The sequence below is a fragment of the Pinus tabuliformis genome, chromosome Q (assembly GCF_031772625.1).
Source record: "Pinus tabuliformis cultivar Carrire ecotype Pingquan chromosome Q, CPIR1, whole genome shotgun sequence".
In the NCBI taxonomy this organism is placed as follows: domain Eukaryota; kingdom Viridiplantae; phylum Streptophyta; class Pinopsida; order Pinales; family Pinaceae; genus Pinus; species Pinus tabuliformis.
In genome coordinates this window covers 128,363,233-128,386,573 of record NC_142296.1, presented here as the reverse complement: position 1 = coordinate 128,386,573, position 23,341 = coordinate 128,363,233, and the positions used below count along the sequence as shown (strand labels likewise).

The 23,341-nt window shown below is 37.4% G+C and overlaps 1 pseudogene; it reads right to left on the bottom strand.

Annotated features, from left to right (window-relative positions):
* Positions 1 to 10,065: 10,065 nt before the first annotated feature.
* The window catches only part of LOC149218584 (auxin response factor 19 pseudogene), a 47,347-nt pseudogene continuing 34,071 nt past the window's right edge, over positions 10,066 to 23,341 (bottom strand).

Below are 23,341 nucleotides of genomic sequence, written 5' to 3'. Positions count from 1 at the left end.
TGTCATGGAGGGCTTCATTCCTATGTTTGATTTCCTTGTACCTTTGAAAAATGTCCAGCTGCCTTTGTTCTGTAAATTACTTGGGTGTATGAGGTGTTGTGGTTGGATTCTGTTTAGTGGTTGAGGATGATGGAGAACCAGTTGTGCTACTATCAAAATTTAAAGTATGAATGCCAAAGAGTACAATAGTACCCTACATTTTCTCCACTGGTGGGAAATCTACCTTAGAGATTGTTTTTGTTTTCTTGGAATAAATCTTGAATTCCTTAGGTGAGACTTCTGTAATGGAATGTGAGTCCTCCTCACTTGGTCTTTTCTTAGTTTTCTTTCTAGGAGTAGGAGTCTTTGAAGTGGTTCTAGGAAACACTTGCTCCTCGACCTCCTGCAATGTGTTCTCTACCCAATCTTGTTCATTCATATTTTTCTCAATCTCTGGTCTTTAGGTATGTATATAAGGGGTTTTCTTCTGTTCCAACCTCAACTTACAAATTACCCCAAAGGGTCATAAGACCATGTGAAGCTGAGGGGAAAATTAAATTGTTTTAGAAGGAGGCCTGCTTCCTCTCCTACTGCTCTACTATTATAGATAAATGGCCCTATACGCTTTTTTATTCTGAATTGGGACTTCTCCTTGGCTGCCACAAAGTGAATGTTATCTGATTGGATTATTTTCCTGATGTATTCTAAGGAAACTATCCTCATAGGAAGATATTTTGGCAGTTTATAGGGTGGGATCTTGGAGCCATAAACCCTGATCTCTATATAGTTTTGGTATAAATACCAATCTCCTATCTTCACCTACTCACTAAGATGAAACACCTTTTGAATGTCCTCACTGATCCTGGGAATTTGTTGGCCACTCAACAAACAAGTTGTTGGATATATGAACTGATCTATAAAATCTTTGAACCTGTACTCTTGTGAATGTTTTCTGATAATTGAGGTCCAAAAGATTATGGACTAAGGCTCTCCTTGTTGATTGAGTTTATGAACTACAAAGGGAAACTTGTCTATCTGGAAGAAAATAAACATATGCATGAGAATATAAGAGTATATGAACATTCCTTCAGTTAGAAACTAAAGGAATTGTTCATGTATTACATCTGCAAAAAAATGACCATAGTAAAAAAGACTAAAAGTCCTTCTTTTGTAGAAAGGGCAGATAGAAAGCCTAAAATAGGTTCATCTATCTATTCATCTGAGAAATACCCAAGTATTCAAGACAAGACAGAGATAATCTTTCTAGTTCTTTGGGGGAAAATAGAACAGGGATAAGGGGGGTTTTTCTTGGGCAATTGAGAATCCTCGGGAAGGAAGACTTCAAAAATGTTGGCTCTTTGGGGAAACGTGAGTTTTTGGTAAATATCTTTGAGAGCATCAATTGAGAAGGGAGTTATGGATTCACTATGTGGGATCTTCAACATGTAGTTTATATTGTTAAGGATAATGGTGAAAAGTATTTCACCATTAGGGGATATGATAGCTCTTTTGCTTGAGAGATAGGAGGCCTGGAATTTGAGGAGAAAATCTGGGAAATAATATTATTGAGGGAAAATAAATAGGGGCAGTCTTGATTTCCAAAGACCAATTTCATTTGATTGGTCTAGATAGGTGTCTTGAAACCAACAGTGTAATTCAAAGAGGTTGAATTCACATTGTGTTTTGGCAATGTTATAGTGTTTGTCAGCTAAGGGAATGTGTTCTAAATCCACAGAGGGAAAAAGAATTAGGCTTACCACAGTGGCATCAGTTTTGATTTTGGGGGCCATTGTGATAACAGGGTAGAATTTCAGAGGATGACAATGCTTGTTGCATGGGAAAATAATTCATAGGTAATTACTCTGTCAGCAATGGATGATAGACGAAAAAAACAAAGATCAGATTGATACCACTGTGAGAGTATGAGGGTGAGGAAAGAAAGTGATCGAGGTGAGTACAGGGATTTATAAGTTCACAAAGGAGTGGGACCATTGGTTGAAATGATTGTTTAGGGGAGCATTTACTTTGCAATGGAAAAATCGTAACGGGAGGAAGTGGCAATGAAAGGGTGTAACGGTCGGTCAACGTGGTGACGAGCGATAGGTGGAAAAAGGCACAGGACCATTGGCGAGAATGGGTGCAGGCTGAGCGGTTTTCGAAGGGGGGTATGAGCGGTAAGTGGTAAGTGACGGGGGGGGCACTCCAAAATGGTGTGAGAGGAACAAGTAGCGGTGGGGTTCAGTGGGAAAGCCACTTTTTCAGACCCCGCCCTCCTCCCCTTGTCGATAAAGGGAAACATGGTGGGGGGCCAAAAAGGCCTAAGAGCAATCCAATGAAAATGGGATTGTGATTGGGAGTGGGGAGATGTGCACGGTTTAAGCGCCAACAATAAATTGTCCCATTGCACATATATTTTTACAATAAGGTCCAGACTTTGGACAAATAATATCAATTGTTAACATTTTTCATAATAAGTTCAATTTTCCCCTAAACTAACTCAACTAAAAGCGATTAGGGTGCATTTAGGAGTGCAAACCCTTATTTATTTTGCAATTTAAATAACTAAAAACACCTATTCAAACAATAAAAACTAATCTAACAATTGCATTAATCCAGATTACACTATTGGATTAATTTCTTCAACTGATCTACCTAATCTAATCTTAGCCAAGATTACACTATTTGGCTAAATTATTCATTCTAATCTAATTGACATAAATTGAAATTTGCTTGAACAAGATTAAGCAGTATGTTTCAAACAAGAAAAATGGTTGTGGCATGTTGAACAAGTTGCACACAACCTTATGAATTTATTCATCAAAAACTATTTTACTATCAGTGGCACTTCCACTGGCATCACATTCACATTTTTTCCTTTTCTGTGGGGTTCTTTTATCATTTCCTTTTTGTTTTTCTATTCCATTTTTAATATATGTACCCTCTTTTTATTTTTATTTTTATTTATATATCTTTTTTTAGAAATCATTTGCAATATACAATATTATTTACAATTGGAAATACTGAAAGAAAACATTCAATCATCATTTGATCCTATGAATCATAGGACACTAACACACAACACCAAAACACACTCTATTTTATTAATCACATAAGCATTTTACATATATAACAATTTTATCACTAACTCCAACAAATTATGACTTAGACATGACTCAACTCCAACTCAAAACATAGGAATCAATAGCTTCTAGACTGATGCCTAGGGTCTCACAGTGACAACTACACATGACATGGAATAATTACTTCCAACATGTTGGAATAATGTAGAAATGATATATCCAGATAGAGTTTATGAGTTGTGTTCTCATAGTTAGTGTCCAAGTCTATCTGTCATGAGTCGTGCCTTTGTAGTTTGTGTTGTGAGTTGGTGATCCAAATTATTTGGATCTAGATTGTCCTAGAGGTTGTATATGTGTGCCTATATAATGTACTGGTTGTCCAAGTAGTTTGATCAATGAGATTTGATTTCATTCTTTTGCATCCCTTTGATTATCTAATAGGGATCTCTAACCCCCTAATCAGATTTACCAACTACCACTAGAAGGAAGCTTATACTTCCTTACTGAAGGCTCCAACCCTCAACACCTCTGGGGACCATGTTTTATAAATTTTCACTCTAGATCCACCTAATACAAAACACCACAACTTGTAGGCCACTTTTCATCAAATTTTCAGACCGGACCCACTACCATCATTTAAGCCCAATACCTAATATCAAAATTGAAACTGGTCATTGCAACAAATTAGTCAATCATTGAACCAATTGAATCAACCAAACACTGAACCAACTAAGACCTAAATCAATCAACTTATTCTAAAACAACCAAAGAAGGTATATCACTGTAATCAGAATACCAATACTGAACCCAAACACTGCATCAACTCACAGAACCAACTAAAAATCCTGATCAATAAAATATTAGAATATATACAAAACTTTACTTTAGCAAATCTGCGTGTATACATGACTTAATTGAACCATACCCTCGTACATATCTCAAAACATTGAACCCTGAAAATAAATCATTGTCATTCTGAAAAAGACACTGAGTTACACCCTGAACCACTGAATTATTGTAAAATAATCATAGAACCATCACAGATCTTCAATCACATTCAACTAGCAACATCATCACTCTTAAATCAATCAATTCAACTTCAATCATCACTGATAAGCCCAGATCATCAAGTAAGACTTCATTAACAAACATCGAAAACACAACAAGGCTGATTAGACTAATCAGACATATTATTTAGCAAAACCATAGCTTATATACACGCTTTCCATAAAATACTTCCACATGTGTACATGTCTTTCGGGTTATCAAGCCCGCATACAAATCTGCAACTATTGACTTAAATATTCATTGCACATCAGACCTTCAGATCAAACCCATATCTCAGCATACATAATAAAACATGTGTCAGACATAAATATTATTGATCAAATAATTCCATTATCAATATAGTCGTTTTAGATCTATCAGATCTGATCCATCATCAAATTCTTGGGTGCATACCTAGTTTCAGATCAAGCAATTCATTAATATCCCATTACATGCACACTTGCTTCAGGTCTAAATATTCATGAAATATTCATCACTTGCACATAAAATTACTCTAATATTCATCTTCTTATATAGATTTTCCCTTAGACAATACCACAGGTCAAAACCACACTAATGCCCATGGTATTCTTTGACAAGATCAAATATTCGTTGCTAAGCTCAATACTATGGGTCAATACCATGGTAAATATCCTTGGGATATATAATACCATGGTGTAGAAACTGTACAGACCTTTTCTTATTCATAGCCACATGTGTACGCGGCTTTGCTTCTCAACACCCACGTATACTTCTTCAAACTTCATATTTATCATTCCTCTGTCTCTAAACTGATATTCCTTTTCTGTCACATCTATATTGGCCTGAATACACATCCTGCTAGCATCATGTTGACATGTTTATTAAGTAGGTTTCCATGAAGGAAAAAACATTTTTCATAATGGCAACACAAGGTAGGAACATATAGGATTTGAGGTTCTTATCCAAGATAAATGGCTGTAACAACTCCTAGAATCTTCTGGAAGAGGAATCTTCTGGATTCTTTTTATTTTTCCCAAATTTCTAGAATCAACGCACCACCAACAAGGAACAACCTACTGTTGATCATAGCAGGTGCAAAACTGAGCAGCTTGTTGTTGAATACATGTCCCTAAAGTCCAAGGTGTGTTAGGCCTTAAAAGCACTGAAATGAAGTAGTTAATCTCAGAAACTCAAGGATTTAGGAGAGTCATCCTTAGGGCTTTATGTATGGATGATGACAAGGTGTTCATGGATGTTGATTGACCTTGTTTGTTTGCCTATTGACAAAATGTGACAAAATGGCCTATAAGAGATTACCCCATAAAGCGCAAAGTCATAAATGAAAACTAATGGCTGAAGTGCTTACCTTGTGACAAGTACAGATCAAGAACAATTGGTTAGATGATCATCTTTTACAATACATTTTCATCATGATATATTTGTTGCAGAATTTATACCCATGCTCAACACATAAGCTAACATTACATGTACAATGATCAAGAAGACACATCCATTGATGAAAAAGGGTGGAATCGTGATTAAACGACTATCTGTATGATCATAGCCATCATACATTGTGATCTTGTATTAATCCTGAAATCACAACTTGGATGGATGAAACTAGATCTGAGGTCTTCCATCTCGTTCACTCGATCATCCAATGTATGAGTCTAACCATGCAAATAAAGGAGCTGGAGTCAAACATGGTAGACACCGTTTGATTACCAGCCAATGATGTAAGTCATTAACAGACGTGAGAGAAACCACCAATGATGTTAATGGCCCTTAATATACAACAATACAATCTGTATGGTGTGATTGAATGAGTTGAAGTTGAACACCACACAAAATATGTCAATCAAAAGCTAGTGATGAAAACTTGTCGTTGAGATCGAGGAAACTTGCCATTGATGTATGCAAGCACCAAGGTACTGAAGGAAGAGTTTCTAAGTCAACTTCTAGATAATGAGCTAATGTTAACAAGAAGCAACCTGTCGTATGAGGACCTTGATGTATCCCCCACAAATGACACAAAATGAGTATCATGATTTTGATATAGAATAACATTGATGTGGAACTGGTTTAGCAACGACAGACATGGAATGAAGGCTTAAGAGTATTGTAGCAAATATTAACTGAATGACTTTTCTTGAACACACCGGTGACATTGAATGGAGTTGGCAGCATTGACCCAAAACCAAAAACGAAAGCTCTGAAATTCTTTGAACATAGTTACCAATCAAACAGGAACTATTACCTCAAAACGGGTACTCAAGCCCAAAAATCCCAAAAAAAAAATGAAAAAAAAAACCCAAAAATAAAAAGTGTTGATTTTGCATCACTAAATTTTTTTCAGAGTAAATTTTCAATATTTTTTAAAAATAACAGTAAAAAACAATAAAAGTTATTTTATTTGGTGCAAAAATCACCTTGAAATCGAAAAGTGTTGATGTCGAAATAACGTCTTTTTTTTCAAGGTACATTTTCAACATTTTTTAATAATGATGTTAAAAATAAAATATCATGACTCTGAAAAACTTTAAATTTCCAACGATTTTCAAGCATGACATTAAAGATAAAATATCATGTCTTTGAAAAGCCTTAAAATATTTAAAATATCACTTCTTTGAAAAACCTTAAAATTCCAACAATTTTCAAGCATGGTGCTAAGAAAAAATACTTATAACTGTTTTCAACCATGGCATTAAAGATAAAATATCACAACTTAGAAAAACATTAAAATCTTCACAATTTTTTAACCATGGAATTAAAACCAAAGATTATGACCACAAAACAATCTTAAGTTTTCAAAATATTTCAAACATGACATTATGGAAAAAAATTATAACTAAAAAAACTTTAAAAATGAACACCTGAATGAAAGAATTATTATACCAAGAGTAATTTTTTTTAAATTCTATATGTATTGTGATTGAAAATCTTAGCCTAAGACAACTTGATACATCGCAAAAAAAAAACTATTGAATTGACACGCAGTGTAGGTGACCTCAACCCATTGTAATGAAAACTTAAATACCAACCACGAAATTAACACATTGTAGGGTAGATTCAATTCATTATAATGAAAAATTTAAAATCAACTATCAAATTGCACATAATGGGATTGGGTTGCTAAACAAGCATCCACACGGACCCTACAAAAAAATAATATATATATATATATATATATATATATATATATATATATATATATATATATATGAAAGTAAGATACATAAGAAAACAAAAATTCAAATATCTATGAGAAAACTTGCGATGTCGCCATGGGTTCCCCCCTCTCCCCTGTGGTAGCTAATCTATTCATGGAGGATTTTGATTCAAAGGCCTTAGTTTGTTCTCATCTTCTGCCTAAGATGTGGAAGAGGTTTGTGGATGACACTTGTGTCATTTGGTCACATGGTAAAGAAGAGTTGGAACTATTTTTTCTCCATCTTAACAATCAATATAGTACCATAAAGTTCACCATGGAATTTGAATGTAATGGTAGTCTTCCCTTCCTTGACGTCCTCCTCTCAAGGAATGAGGATGGCTCTTTTTCGCATCAGCTATTTCGTAAGAACACTCGTACGAAACAATATCTTCATGCTAATTCTCATCATTTGCCAGCTCAAAAGCTTGTTGTTCTCAACACCTTAGCGACTAGATCTTTAAGAGTTTCTGATGACAACCATCTCAATGAAGAGAAAGCACATCTCCTAAGTGTTTTCTTTAATAATGGGTGGTGAGCTCCAGTATTGTAGCAATAATGCTACAACTCCTGGGGCTTCCTGTCTCTTAATTTTATCAACCCGGTAGTTCGTACAAACTTGGAAGCGACGGTGTTGTATGCACAAGTACTAGCTCTTGTCGCAGTTGTCACTTGGTCAGCTGGCACAAGTCCGCTAGGGCTCAAGCCAACTTCTATAGGCTCTCAGAAGAAGCTTGTTAAATGATGGACGAAAGCTAGCTCAAAGAAGACTAATCTACTTGGCAAAAATGAACTGAAAGCAAATCAAAACATGGAAACCCTAGGAAACCCTAATTTAACTAGTCTAACCTCTATGATGCAAAGAATGTGAAGGAAACTTCTACCAATGATGCCATTACTTCTAATAAGTGAAAATGCATGAATCTAATCTACTTGCATCTTGAAAGACATGTTTTTGTATTTTTTCTTTAAGTGGATGGAGTGATTGTGATTTTGTGCTTATTAGGGTTTGGTTGTGCAGATGTGATGCGGAAGGAAGGAAAGCTTGGGAAAGGTTGGGGAGGCTAGGAGAGGTTCCCAAGGATCCTTAGCATCCGTCCATAGAGGTTCCTCACGCTCAGAGGCTCAGCAACCGAGTGAGTGGCCTCCTACAGGATGTCTGCAGGGGATCCTACAGGAAACGCAGGGGTTTCTACAGGAAGGTCTGCAATTCTTCTACAGGATGTTCTGAAATGGGATGTTTGAGGATGGATGGTTGATGGAAGATGCATGGATGGTTATGGAGGTAGGATGGGGGTCTGAAGTGATCCAGGAGCTAATGGATGGAGTGGTGAGATGATGTGGAAAGCTGACTTGGCTTGAAGGTAGTTGAGACAACAATGGGGAAGAAGGTAAGGTTACTTGGCAAAAGAGAAGATGGGAGATGAGGGAACAGACTTGGTGATGGAGGAGCTGATCTGAACGAGGCTCAGATGAACGAGGAGGTGATGAAGATGCCCTGCATAGTGGTTACTTGAAAACCAACTACCTCTTGCATGCAATCGAAATATCATGTGATCTATCTAACAAGTTAATGAAATCGGTGGACAGCAACCTTATTCATGAAAAGAATCACATACAACCTGTGAACAAAACATTATCAAAGAGATATAAACGCATGAATAACTCCTACCAATCTATCTCAAACATAAGAAACTACTTTAACCATCAAAAGCAACCTAAGTAACACAGCATGAATTAAATCTAAAGAGCAGATTTTTTCTCAAGAACGCAGCAAACACATAAATATAAACAAGGGAGGTACTGGGCGCTTGAGATGGGCCCAACCCCAAGAGCTACAGCCTCCCAAGAGAGATTTAGAGCTGGTGCAAAGCTGGATCCATCTTTATTAATCAAGAAATGAAAAGTACATCAAAACTGTCCACAAGGAGAACTTGAACATGAGCTGAAAGCAAAGCTAATCTATTGCATAAAAATCGAACTACAAACTAGCTAACTAATGGCTAAAACAAAATGACTAACTAGCTACAAAATGACTAACCACTAGCTAACCAAAATGAGGCCCCAAGCCTTCTTATTTATACAATTTGAGGACCCAACAGTCCTCCTAAAAGTTAGGGACTTGGCTGCCCAAGACTTGGAGTTAACAGCAGTCCAACTTGACTTGCTTGGCTGCCCTTGAGCTGATTGATTTGGTGGCCCTTGAACTCCGAGCTGATGGTGGAGAATTCGAGGTAAGGGCCCATAAATGAGGGGGACACCTTCCTACAAATCCTCTAGCTTGTTCTCCCACGAATTTGGCTGCCAAGTGCTCATTAAGACCTTCAAATTTGTCTCCAAGTTGACCAAAAAGGCTACACAAAGCACCCATTAGACTTGTTGGCATAATGACTAACCAAATTCACTCTATTAACATAAAAATAATCAAAAACATGCAATAAACAAATGAGAATGGTGGACTAAGCCAAATTAGGAGGTTGAATGAGCCCAAATAATTGTACATTTTTGGGGCTCATCATCACCCCCCTACTGAAAGTGTTGCTCATCCTCTGAGCAACCAATCTCTCTCCTCGTCTTTGATGGCCCTGGTGACTTCCTTGGCTAGCATCTCGGCCGATTTCTCCTTTTGCTGCCCTTTTTCCAAACTTCCTGTAGAAACAGTCTCTGTCTTCCTGTAGAAACAGTCTGATAACTTTTCTCTGTCTTCCTGTAGAAACAGTCCTCTGGCTTCCTGTAGAAACAGTCTGCTAACTTCCTGTAGAATTGCCTTCACTGTTTTGGTCTGCGCGGCTGAGGGTGCCTTCTTCTCGAACTGTGCTGCTCCTCCACTTGTTGGGAAGGATTTTGCTGTTGCATATGAAGATGGTGTTGATCCAGCTGTTGTGACCACATAATTTGAGGCTGATACAATTCTGACTGTTGGGACTGTGGAATACTGAATTGTAACTGATGTGACTGCAATGCCTGTTGGGCTGAATTCAAAGGCTTGGTTATGTCACTGCTCCCCAGTTTTTGTAAGGTAGCAGCAGCCATAGGACGATAGTAATCTGGCTGGATGGCTGAGTTTATTATATCAAGTCTCTGATGCATGTTCATCCATTGGAGTAAACCAACACCAGGCATTGTAGGATTTTGAGAATTAACAATACCAGTCTCCTCCCCAAACCATAGTGAAGATCTCTTGATGGCACTCTCTATTTCTGATTCTTCACCCAGCATTCCTAGCTGCCGTGGGCGCTTGGGCCTGAAGAAAGGCGGAGGACAAATGAAAAATGGGGTGGCAACGGGCTCAATCTCCCAGATAGAAACTCGATTCTGCCTTTCACCAGCAGTTGATTCATCCCACCCAACCTGGATATTACGCCACTGTGAGTTTGGCCATTTCATAGAATCAAGATCACTGATCCCTGTAATGGTACCCATATATCTGCGCACGCCTGATTCCTCAGTTTCAAACATCATCCTGAACCGCATGCCAAGTGAAACCTGGGTGCCATAGATTGCTTCGTTGTACTTAGACAGAGGAATGACAAACTCTGAAGGGCTTGCCCTTGGATTGTAGAAAACGGTAAATGGGCTATGGTTTGAAGCAGCATGCGCTGCTACAGCAAGAACGCCAATATGCATGCTGTCACTAGACAGGACAGATGACGACATAGTTGCTTGTTACCGATTTGCACGCCTTATACCCAGAAGTAGTTGTGATTTTTCATCCCTTATAAAAAGGACAGAGTCACCAGCAAAAAGTCTCTTCGCACTCACAAATACACCCCATCCTGTTGTTAGAAGATGCCTCTTTGGCTGACCACGATAGATATGTCTGAATGTCCATGCATGGTTATGCAAATCTCTGGCCACAAGTTCTTGAGCTGGTGGTTGCATCGTATAATCTAGTGGTGGAAATGAAACAAGAGGTCCCGCGCAGGCATGCCAAAGTTCAGAATTAATGCTCCTCCTTTCCCCTCGTTTTGAGCTTGAACTTTTCTAAAAATCCCGTGGTTTCTTTCTGCAGGGCTGTTTTCTGCCTTTCCTGTAGACGACATCCTGTAGAAAACGCCTGTAGAGTGCAATAGGCGGGAATTTTTTAAAGAACTGAAGAGATCTCGAGAATAAAAGGCAGAAATCGGTAGAGCACCATTGTTTAACTGATCTGGATGGTGGACATGCGCTTCAGTTGACCATTGTTGAACAAAGAGTGGTGAGAGTTTCAGCCGAGCGTTCCTTGAATTACTGCGTGACTTGTGGTGAGGTGGCAAAAAAACATGCGCGCTGGTTTTTTTCAAACTGAAGTGTTGTCATGAACTGCTGTTGGTAACTATTCGTTCTCTGCTTGTATTCAATTCCATTAGTTGCACTAGAGTTTAGAATATCCCCAACTGACTGTGTTTTGTTTTTGAACTTCACGTGAATGGCTGATCCATGCATGCGTGATTTTTGCCTTGCTGAGTGCAATTGAACGTGGCTCCCTTCTTGGCTGAATCCACTCATCTCATTCATTCATGCATTGCTTTAGATTAGATCTATGCAAACAGATGAACAAGGTTAAGTCACGTACCTGAAATCAAACGGCTGCTTGCGAAGCTTCTTGCTGCTGCATGCTTTGATGCTGCTGCTGCATGCTTGGATCCTTTGATTGCATGAGTCTTGGCTAATGATTTTGATTGCTTTTCCTTGTGCAGGTGTCCTCTGTCTAGATCTGAGCTGCATGCAATCGTTTCCACGTTCAACTCTGCCCGTTCAAGCTGCTACTGCTGCATGGTCACAAAACCAGAACTTCTTTTTGCCATTTCTCCCAAACGGTAGATCGGATTGATCTGAAACTCGGTGAGCATGTTCACACCATCATTATGCATCTCCCATAGCAAATTCGTGATCAATGGATGCACGGATTTCGAGAAAAATGGAAAATGGCTGAAGATTTCAGAGCTCGATTTCTCGGAAACCGTGCATCGGAATCGGCTGAAACTGCTTGGGTAGGCTACTATCACCCATGTGCATCTCCCCATGAAACCGGTTTTGAAACGGATGCACGGTTATGGAGAAAATGCAAAAATGGCTGATGGTGATGGAGACTGATTTCTTGTAAACCGTGCACCGGAATTGCATGAAACTGCTCAGGCATGTTGTCATCAACCTTGTACAATTCCCCATAAAACGGTTTGTCAAATGGATGCATGGTTTTCAAGTTATGGCAAAAACAAATTCTGCTCTATGTGTTTTTGCTTCAAGGCACTTTGCATTTTGGTTGCATGGTATGACAAAATGAATTTTGTCTGTGATGCAGGTATGGAGATGATGGAGGAGGAGTTGGAAGATTGCATGAGGGCTTCTGAACCCTTGAGGAAGCTACCATGCTTGCCAAACCACTTTTTGAAATGCATGCCTAATTTCCCACAATTTCTACAGGAAGTTCCTGTAGAAGCACAATGAGAAGCACAAGGAGGTGAACGAATGATGGAGAAAGGCAAGGGATGGACACACAAGTGCTTGTAGGCCTAATCAACAGATTCCCACCATTAGATTCACTTCTGAAATTGTATTTGGCTCGTCCAAAGGTTCTACAGGATGTTTCCTGTAGAAATACAGAGCTTCCTGTAGAAGACACAGTTTTGAGGAAAGTAGCATAATGACATGGAAAAAATGATGGAAAATGGGTGAGGAATGGAAACATGGATGTGGGTAGGCCTCATGGACATATTCCAAGCCTTCAGGTCCTCCTCGGAGATCAAGTTGGCTTTTTTGTAAGCTTCCTGTAGAAGATACGAAACTTCCTGTAGAAGGCACAAAAACTCCTTTTTCTTTGTTTTGAGTGATCCACCTGACCTACAATGTCCTTCTTGCAACCTGCAATGTCATTGCTGCAACATGAAATTATTCAATGGAGATTAGATTTTTCTTTTTCTTTTTCTTTTTTCTCTTTTTTTTTGAAAAACAACTAGGGCGCCTCACGGAGGTTTTCACCCTAATTGCCTGCCTTGGGCGCCTCCAAGGGAGGTTTTCACCCAAAGATCTTATTCTCTTTTTCTCTTTTTTTTTTTCAACCCATTGACCGCCTCATGGAGGTTTTCAATCAATGAGCCAATCTAAGGCGCCTCCGAGGAGGTTTTCACCTTAGATTTCTATTTTCCTTTTTTTCATTTTTTTCTCTTTTTTTTTCTTTTTCTTTTTCTTTTTTCTTTTTTTTTTCTTCTACCCTACCCTACTTGAAAAACAAAATCATTTTCAAGTATAAGAATACTTCCAATGGAGCCATGTGCACATCGAGATTAGAGAAAAAATGATGTGAAGGCTCGAAATGCATGCTCTGATAGGTATCCAGATCTCAGAGACCAAATGATCTGATCTTGAAGGGATCAAACATAGCTGAGGAAGAGAGTACTGCTGCAACTTAGTGACTATCTGGAACCATGTCTCAATATGGCTTTGATATCCTTGGTCCTTTTGCTGATCTGGATCATTCTTCATGTCACCTTCTATCATGATTTCCTCATCTTCCTCTTTTTGCTGATCTTTCTCTTGAGTACATGGAGGATTTGATGGTAACCATGAAGGAACTCTCTCGATCTCTGATTCTGATCTCTGCTCTTCATCAAGTGCAATCAATGGTTCTTTGATCTCCTCTTTTGAATCTTATTTTGCTGGATGTGATCCTTCAATGCTTTCAAGATGATCTCTTTTTTGCAATGCTTTTCCTGAGCTATGGTGAAGATCATTGAGCTCAAAAGGAGTCATTTGCACATGTTGTGCTTCAGCTTTGCAATTGGGTTGAGCTGCTCCATTGCAGGGTTTTGGAAATGGAGGTGCAGGTGGTTGAGTGGAGGTTTGAAATTGAGATGGAGATGGATGGCATTGTGGTTGGGTAGGCATTTGAGGTTTCCTTGGTGGAGGAGGAGGCGATGGTTGTGGATGAGCAGGTGGTGGAGAAAAATGAGCGGGATGAGAGTTGTACTGGGGCCTCCACTCCTGATAAGGTGCATTCCACTGAGGCTGTGGCTGAGCATAAGAGTGAAATGAATGAGCAAATGGTTGGGTATAATATGGATCTGTGAAGGAACAAGGAGGATATGACCAAGGAGGAGGTGTAGACCAGGAAGGATGAGCAGGGGGACCCCAAGAAGGCATGAAGGTGGCTTGGTAAGGGTCATAATAGGTCTCGGGTGTCCCTTGTAGTTCCTGCTGGTAGGGTACGGGTCCATGTGGCCTCCTTTGGTTCATATAACAGAGTGATTCAGTGGCTCCCTTGGCTCTTTGATATGTAGCTTTGATTTTGGGCAAGGAAGGGCACTGATCTGTAGGATGGTATTCTTCACAGATGAAACACACTTCTAGAGAGTGCATTGGACATTCGTTCCAAGGATGCTTTCTAGTGCACCTAGGACAAAAAATGGCCAAAGCCCTCTTGGCTTCTTCTTGCTTCTTTTGGATCCGCAAGGTATCCAGTTGCATGGCAAGAAACTGCCTCATATCACTCTTGAAACCTTCGATCTGATTTTCAAATTCATGTTTGGACAAGGGACTGCTCCAATCATTTCTGCTTGTAGCCATTTGCTTCAGAGGAGTGTTTCTTTCTTCTTCTCCCCTAGAGGTTCTTTAGATATGTCTTGATGTCCACCCAGGGGTTCTTTCATCACAGCCATCGAAGAAGAACGTTGGCTGTGTGAAGCAGTGGGGGGGTTGTGCAATCATTTTTCTAACTTATCTCTACTCCTACAAAGCATGAAATGAAATCTTTTTGGTTGTTTTTTCTTTTTTCTACTTCTACTTGCAAAACTGAAATAGATTGAACTGCAACTAACTATCTTGCTGAAATGAAAATGCGGAATTGAAATGAAAGTAGGAAAGGACTAATCTATTTTGCTCAAATGAAATTGCAGGAATGAAATGCTAGGCTACGCTTGCGAAATTGAAATGCTAATCTACGCTTGCAGAAATGAAATTGCGGAATTGAAATGCTAATCTACGCTTGCAGAAATGAAATTGCGGAATTGAAATGCTAATCTATGAAAGCAAGAAATGCTAATCTACTTTTGCATAAATGAGATTGCATCATGGAAATGAAATAAACTACTTAGCAGAAGGTTGTAGTAGAAAATAGAAGAATAGCAACAATCACCAATACTCTGCCGCTTCCCCGGCAACGGCGCCAAAAAGATGGTGAGCTCCAGTATTGTAGCAATAATGATACAACTCCTGGGGCTTCCTGTCTCTTAATTTTATCAACCCGGTAGTTCGTACAAACTTGGAAGCGACGGTGATGTATGCACAAGTACTAGCTCTTGTCGCAGCTGTCACTTGGTCAGCTGGCACAAGTCCGCTAGGGCTCAAGCCAACTTCTATAGGCTCTCAGAAGAAGCTTGTTAAATGATGGATGAAAGCTAGCTCAAAGAAGACTAATCTACTTGGCAAAAATGAACTGAAAGCAAATCAAAACATGGAAACCCTAGGAAACCCTAATTTAACTAGTCTAACCTCTATGATGCAAAGAATGTGAAGGAAACTTCTACCAATGATGCCATTACTTCTAATAAGTGAAAATGCATGAATCTAATCTACTTGCATCTTGAAAGACATGTTTTTGTATTTTTTCTTTAAGTGGATGGAGTGATTGTGATTTTGTGCTTATTAGGGTTTGGTTGTGCAGATGTGATGCGGAAGGAAGGAAAGCTTGGGAAAGGTTGGGGAGGCTAGGAGAGGTTCCCAAGGATCCTTAGCATCCATCCATAGAGGTTCCTCACACTCAGAGGCTCGGCAACCGAGTGAGTGGCCTCCTACAGGATGTCTGCAGGGGATCCTACAGGAAACGCAGGGGTTTCTACAGGAAGGTCTGCAATTCTTCTACAGGATGTTCTGAAATGGGATGTTTGAGGATGGATGGTTGATGGAAGATGCATGGATGGTTATGGAGGTAGGATGGGGGTCTGAAGTGATCCAGGAGCTGATGGATGGAGTGGTGAGATGATGTGGAAAGCTGACTTGGCTTGAAGGTAGTTGAGACAACAATGGGGAAGAAGGTAAGGTTACTTGGCAAAAGAGAAGATGGGAGATGAGGGAACAGACTTGGTGATGGAGGAGCTGATCTGAACGAGGAGGTGATGAAGATGCCCTGCATAGTGGTTACTTGAAAACCAACTACCTCTTGCATGCAATCGAAATATCATGTGATCTATCTAACAAGTTAATGAAATCGGTGGACAGCAACCTTATTCATGAAAAGAATCACGTACAACCTGTGAACAAAACATTATCAAAGAGATATAAACGCATGAATAACTCCTACCAATCTATCTCAAACATAAGAAACTACTTTAACCATCAAAAGCAACCTAAGTAACACAGCATGAATTAAATCTAAAGAGCAGATTTTTTCTCAAGAACGCAGCAAACACATAAATATAAACAAGGGAGGTACTGGGCGCTTGAGATGGGCCCAACCCCAAGAGCTACAGCCTCCCAAGAGAGATTTAGAGCTGGTGCAAAGCTGGATCCATCTTTATTAATCAAGAAATGAAAAGTACATCAAAACTGTCCACAAGGAGAACTTGAACATGAGCTGAAAGCAAAGCTAATCTATTGCATAAAAATCGAACTACAAACTAGCTAACTAATGGCTAAAACAAAATGACTAACTAGCTACAAAATGACTAACCACTAGCTAACCAAAATGAGGCCCCAAGCCTTCTTATTTATACAATTTGAGGACCCAACAGTCCTCCTAAAAGTTAGGGACTTGGCTGCCCAAGACTTGGAGTTAACAACAGTCCAACTTGACTTGCTTGGCTGCCCTTGAGCTGATTGATTTGGTGGCCCTTGAACTCCGAGCTGATGGTGGAGAATTCGAGGTAAGGGCCCATAAATGAGGGGGACACCTTCCTACAAATCCTCTAGCTTGTTCTCCCACGAATTTGGCTGCCAAGTGCTCATTAAGACCTTCAAATTTGTCTCCAAGTTGACCAAAAAGGCTACACAAAGCACCCATTAGACTTGTTGGCATAATGACTAACCAAATTCACTCTATTAACATAAAAATAATCAAAAACATGCAATAAACAAATGAGAATGGTGGACTAAGCCAAATTAGGAGGTTGAATGAACCCAAATAATTGTACATTTTTGGGGCTCATCAATGGGTATAGTAGACACCAATGTACTAAGGCTTTCCTCAAAGTTGAAAAAGGTCCTAGTGCTAAGAAAGATACCAAGGATCAATTTTCTAGTGTTCATCTTCCTTTTATCCAAGGGACCACTGACAAGATTGCGAGGATCCTAAGGAAGCATAAGGTGGCTTCAACCTTTAGGCCTTTAAATACCATCTGGTCCTCCCTTAGATCTGTAAAAGACCCATTGGACCCCAAGAATGAAGGGTGTTTATGTTATCCCATGCTCTTGTGGGACTTCCTACATTGGTGAGATTGGTCGCTCAATTAATCAAAGGATTCGTGAGTGTGTCGCTGACATCAAGAATGGCAGGACTTGCTCCTCTGCTTTGGCATAGCATGCAAATAAATGTAAGCATCACATCTGCATTGCGGAGGCCCAAGTCGTTGCTAGGGTTAGTCATTTCCATCATCGTAAATTGAGGGAGGCCCTAGAAATTGAAAAAAAAACCTAATAATTTGAATAGAGATGATGGTTTGAATATTAGTAGAAGTTTGGCCCTTATCTTGTCTTCTTAGTTTTATAGGCTTCTTTTTGGGATTTATTTTGTTTGTTTGTTTATCTATGTAGGTATTGGCGTCCTTTTTATAGTATTTGTTGTTGATTTATTCTTCATTAGAGTTTATTTTCTTGATCCTTCGTGTTTTTTTTATGTATTTTATTATCCTATTCGTTCTTAACTCCTTTTAGTATTTTTGTTATTTGTTTAATGAGCCTCATCCCCATATTTTATTGTTGACCCTCTTTTATTTATTAATTACTTTTCTTTGATATATATATATATATATATATATATATATATATATATATATATATATATATATATATATATATATATATATATATATATATATATATATATGTTTTTATTTATTTATTTTATTTATATATATTTCTTTTGACTTGTGTATATTTTTGTTTTATTTTATTTATTTTTCCATTAATTATTTTAATTTAGTTTATTTTATTTCCATTAATTATTTTATTTGTTAAATGATTTTGTCTCGATTAGGGCCTTGACTCCTTTTTATAATTTTTGACTTGTTTAGAGTTTGACTTCTTTTTTTCTTCTAATAAATTAATTTATCTATAATTCTTCAAAAACTCACTTTAATATAGCGGTTACTTATTAATATTTATTTTTAATAAATTAATAAAATAATATCATAATGTAAATATTGTTTTTCAAAAACTAGTTGTTTAATATAGCCGTTACTTATTAATATTTTTTAATAAATTAATAAACTAATATCATTATTTAAATATTATTTTTCAAAAAATAGTCGTTTAATATAGCTGTTAATAATATTTGTTTTTAATATATTAATAAATTGATATCATAATTTAATTTTATTGTTAAATATAGTCATTACTTGAAATTATGTCTCTACATTTCTCTCTATTTAAGCCTTTTCCATGGTCTTCCTCTTCATCTGGTCCTCATGATGAACCACACTTGTTGGTTCAAAACGCGTCGGCCAAAATTTTCTCTTATGTGATTTCTACCAAAAGATTTTGCCTGATTCATTATGGATCACAGAAGCTTGAATACAGAAAATAATAACACGTAATAAAACATAAAAAACATGACAAAAAAAATCAAATATAAAAAAAATATATAGAAATGACAAAAAATACTAGAAAAATGTAAAAAAAATTAACCATACCATGTAAAATTTAAAAAAAGAAAAAAAAGGGTAAAATTAAACAAAAAAATTAAAAAAATAAAAGTTAAAAAATAAAAAAATAAAAAAATAAAGAAAAGTTACAAAAGTAAAACACAACATTAAAAAAATAAAAATCCCTGACCACCTTGAGGCCCAACCCGTCAGAGTTGGCAAGGGGATGATTCATGACAAAAAATAAATCAAATATCAAAAAATATATAAACAAAAAAAAACCATAAAAATGTAAAAAAAAATGAAAAATTAACTTATAAAAATGAAAAATTTAAATCATGTAAAAAAAATTCCCTCCCCACTCCCTTTCTCTGCCCCACCCCACTACCTTCCTCCTCCTCTCCACCCTCCTCACCTCTCCCCTCGCCCTCCTCAATCCACGCCACCCCACCCCTCTCTCGCTCCTCGGCCAACCCCTCACTCCCGGAAACCCCCCCCCCCCCCCCCTCGTCATTCCACCTCCACCTACCCCCTCCCTCAACCCCATCCCCTCACCACCTAGTCATCCTCACCCACCCAGGTCCCCAACCAGCGGCCAAAGGACTCTTGGCTTGGGCACCGGTAGGTGGGGAGGGGACTGGGATTAGGGAGAGGGTGAGCGGGGCTTGGAAGGTGGGGGAGGTAAGAGGTGGACAAGGAGCGAGGGAGGGGTAGGGTGCAGAGGAGGAGGGAGGCATTGGAGTGGGGTCGGGGGAGGCAGGGCATTTTATATATATAGATATTAATTTAAATATTTTTTAATTTTAATTTTTTTTTTTAATTGTTTTGAATTTTTTGAATTTATTATTATTATTATTTTATTTTTTTTAGTTTAAAAAAATATTTCTTAAATTTTGATTTAATTTAATTTTTTATTTTTTATTTTGTTTATTTAAATTATTTAATTAAATATTTTTTATTTTTTATTTTAATTGAATTTTTTTTAATTTTAATTTTTTTTTCTTAACTTTTTTTTATTATTTTAATTATTTTTTGTAATTATTTTAAATTTTAATTCTAATGTGGTTTTTATATTTTATTTGCTTTTTTAACTTAAAAAAAAAAATTGTTTTTTTTGTCTTTTTCCTTTAATTATATATTTTTTTTGAAAAAAAAAAACATTTTTTATTTATTTTTTGATTTTTTTATTAATTTTGTTTTATTCAATTTTTTTATTTTTACAAGTTAATTTTGGTTTCTCTTTACATTTTTATAGGTTGGGTTTTTTCTTTTTTTGGTTTTTCCTTCGTATTTGATTTTTTTTGTAATGTTTTTTTATATTAACAACATGAAAATCACCAACATTTAAAAATAAATTATCCACACTTAATTCATTCGAAAATTGAAAGTGTAAAAAATAAGCCCCTAAAGAGAAAGGGTTGATGCTCATTAGCACTTTTCAAAATCAAGAACAAAAAAAAAGTGTTCACACTTGATACATAAAAAAAAATTAAAGTCTCAAAAATAAGCCCTCTAAAAAAATGTATGGATGTTGCATCAACATTTTTCAAAATCATCATGAAAATCACTATGATTTAAAAAAATTATTCATACTTGATACATAAAAAAATTTAAAGTGCCAAAAATATGCTCCAAAAAAAAGGTGTATTCTAAATCAACATTTTTTCAAAATTGATTGAATTTTTGCTACCTCAAAAAACGGGTACTGCGTAATTTTCTCGTTTGATCAATAACTATGTTTTTTATGAACCAAAAGACAAGCATATTCCCCAACCCAACAACCATGAATATGAACAAGAAGATTGTCGTGTTCAAGAGTGACTCGATGCCCCAATAGGTAAAGTATACCATTTTCTCAATTTCCCCAAGCATTGCTAATGAATACCTCTTTATTTTTTAACAAGCTTGGGGAGGATAACATATGCTCGACCTGTAAGTTCATCCTTTAGATGAATCCCTCTGAGTATGTTTAATGAACACTGAGAAGTAGTGGTTCGGTCCCGTCATGTTTGATGAATCCATTATTGTTTGATGCTTTTACGATTCCAACGAAGGTTTAACTCAACTTCTTTTTCATGTTTAGAGAGTTTGAAAAAGAGGCGAAAAAGGAAAATCCAAAAGTTCCTTTTCGTAGATAGTCTCTTGAGTCCAAAAAGGTTGAAAATGATACTCAAAAGAACCTCTTAGCCATGTTCGACTAAGGTATTTCTTTTTCGTAGATAGTCTAGCTCAGTCTGAAAAAGGGTTAAACTTATACTAAGTAGACAATTTTTCATTTAATTTAACAAGTTAAAAAAGATAAGTTCTAGACAATCTTTTCATGTTAAGGGAGTATGAAAAGAGATGAAAGAGGACTCCTCCTAGATGAACGAGTGGTATAAAGGGTAGCAACTGGTTCTGGTCATGATGGAATTACTCAAAACATGTAGAGGTCAAGAGGCTAGCTAATAAGACCACTCACCATAGCTATTCCTTAGGAAAGGGTAAAACAACTAAGTGAAAGCTTATGAGTGGCTAAGTAGATGGTGACGATGGAATGTTAAAACCAAGGCTCATCTACCATAAACAAGCTTGATAAAAATGGTGATCACGAGAGGTAGGTTCCTTTTTCATAAGTTTTAACGATCCTAAAAAAGTGATAAGATTATACTCGGTAACTTATTCTCATCTATTTGTGAGCATGAAAAGGAACAAAGACTAAGATAGGAATATGTTTCATTTTACACAAGCTTGAAACAAAGAAAAACTATGCTGATATTGGTTTCATTTTTACACAAGCTTGAAACAGAAGAAAAATATGCTTAAAGTAAGTTTGCATGCCCCCAACATAATGACTTAATTCAAGGTACATGCCCCCCAAGCTTCATTTCATTCACCTAAGTGTACTACTAGTTATTAACAGGTGGATGTAATGAAAGTCATTTACAAGATCAAGTGAAAGACTTGACTAGGAATTTACGAGATCTAATCGAAGACTTGAATTGGAAGGGGATTTGTTTCATTTTTTAACGAACTTGACACAAGAAAAGAATGATGCTCAAGGGGATTTGTTTCATTTTTTTAACGAGCTTGACACAAGAAAAGGAACTGTGCTCTAAGAACCTTGTTTCATTTTTAACAAGTTTAACATAAGACAAGGAACTCTTCTCATAAACCTTGTTTCATATTTTAAAGAGCATGACACAATAACATGAACTCTACTCATGTGACCTTGATCATGACCTCCAAGAGGCCATGGATTCCAAGTGGTTATCATCATATGGGAGGAGAACACTCTGGAAGGCATACATATCAAGGGATCTAATGGAAATATCAAGCTCCAGTTCCCTCAGTACATGATGCACTACATCACCTACTAGATCATCAATAGACACAAACATAGAACGAGTTGCCACATAATTGAGTTGTGACGTGGGAGATACCACTTGCATATAAGGACCATTTAGGAGATTTGGTTGATTGGGAGTCAAATTATGACTAAGGAATGAAAGTTTGTTGATGGTCACGATTTTTCCTTAATGCCGAAAACACGTCTCACAAAAGAGAGAAGATACAAGAGCTCTCATGTCATAAACATAGTCACACCTAAGGAGTAAATTAATAGTTAAAGGGTCTTGGATTACCATCACATCTTTATAGACATTATTTCCTCCCAAAGTAATAGGAAACTTAGGAAGGATCCCTAATGGTTGACTAGTTCCTCTGTTAAAAGCCAACAAATTATGGGTGAAAGGCACAAGATGCAGGGAAATGAAAGCTTTCCTAGTAGGTAAGGACATAATACTAATAGACGTGCCCTTTTCTATGACTGTGCTAGGTATGAGCATATTATAAGCATGTACTGTGATATCAAAAGGCACATAAGTAGGAAGACGATATCCTCCCAGCCGACTCCAATCAGAGGAAGTGACCATACTACTTAGAGGGGGTGTTGTGGAAACGAGATAACTACCCCCTTGTGTTATGGGAATGGGAGAACTGCTCCCCTCTATTATGGGAATGATAGGATTTTCCCCCTATGTTGTTGGAATGGGAGGATTTCCCCCCAATTCACTGGAATTTGAAGAAATGAGAAGAAACTACGCGGGATGAAGTTCACTTTTTACAATAAAGGTATGATCAACTGAAGGTGGAATTGAGTCAACCATTTTCTCAGCCAATGGTTGGTTGGGAATGAACTCATGTGATTCACATTCAGGGAAAGTGGGATTGACTAGAGACAGATTCTGATCAATCACTTCATCAACTCGTGGAGGATTAGGGGAAAGATT